The following is a 1,444-nucleotide window of genomic DNA, read 5'->3' on the forward strand; positions in this document are numbered from 1 at the left end:
TTACTATGGAAGTGCTCCCTTTGATCCAGAAGGAGGAAAAGAATACTATGGAAGAGGAGGACACCATGTTTATGTGGCATCTTATTTTGAGGAGACTGAGGAGATGGTTAACTACGAGCCTCCAAGAGTGGAAAAAGATCCGGATCACTATGCCAAAACCCTGCAAGACTGTATAAAGTTCAAGCAGTTCTTTGACCAGCTTGGACTTTCCAGGGAGGCAAGAACGGAAATCACCAAGTCTATCATTAATATAGCTGAGGCACACCATGAGGAATGCATGTCGACTGAGGGGTCTATCCCGAGGAAGGCAAAAGAGCAATCTAGTGCCATTACTTTCTCCGAGGCTGATCGGAAGTATCCTTTTTCTCACAATCGCCCGCTTTATGTGACTGCTTTTATTAACGGGGTTGAGTTCAAAAGGGCCTTTCTAGATAGTGGAGCCTCTATCAACATTATGACTCGCGCTACTCTAGAAAAAGCCGGAATCTCTGAAGAACGCATTGTGAAGCAGCCGATAGTCATCACTGGCTTCGGTGGAGAAAGGAGAGTTACTATCGGATGCGTAACAGTTGATTTAGCCGTTGGAGAAATTCGCTCGGCCACCAAGTTCCATATTATCGATTCTGAGGCAAATTATCACATCATTCTAAGGAGGACCTGGATGCATAGATATGGGGCTGTACCATCGAGTTATCATCAGTGTGTTAAGGCTAAATGGGGAAAGAAGACGGTGACAATTCAGGCTACAGAAAGGCCGTTCGAGATCCATGAAGCTCATTATTCTGATGCCATCTATTTCACCGAACTGGCTGTCGAAGAAATTCCCACCACCTCTAAGCCTCGAGGGGTCAAAATTCCTCGTTGGGAGGATATCAAAGATGACAAGGAGCCGATGGCAGAGTCAAGTAAGCGGGCAATGTCTAGAACAGAAAGTCCACCTATTCCTCGGAAGGTGATGAAAGTTCGAGAAGGAGGCAAGATGGTGTATTATTTATGAAGGTGCAGGGAGTCGGTTTCTTCAGTCACCGACTCCGAGTCAAAAGAAGAGCCTCCTGACAATGATATAGTAATAAAGCCTGAAGTGGCTCCAGAATGTATGCAAGATGGGCCGAAGCCTCAGCCCGAACAACTTATCGAAATAGATCTGAGTGATGGACAAGATGCACCGAGGCCGGTATTCGTAAGTTCGAGCCTTAGCCCAGAAAAGCGGGAACAGTTGTTAAAGTTGATAAGCCGATACTCAGATGTGTTTGCTTGGTCATATAAGGAAATGCCCGGACTAGATCCTGACCTAGTCTCCCACTATCTTAACGTGTTCCCAAACTCCAAGCCAATTAAGCAAGCTGCTCGAAAATATCATCCAGATCTCGAAGAGAAGATTAAGGAGGAGATTGAAAAACTTCAACAGGCTGGTTTCATCCGGCCAATACAGTACCCCACGTGG

Source organism: Camellia sinensis, chromosome 4 (assembly GCF_055761805.1).
Source record: "Camellia sinensis isolate YWXY chromosome 4, ASM5576180v1, whole genome shotgun sequence".
Classification (NCBI taxonomy): Eukaryota; Viridiplantae; Streptophyta; class Magnoliopsida; order Ericales; family Theaceae; genus Camellia; species Camellia sinensis.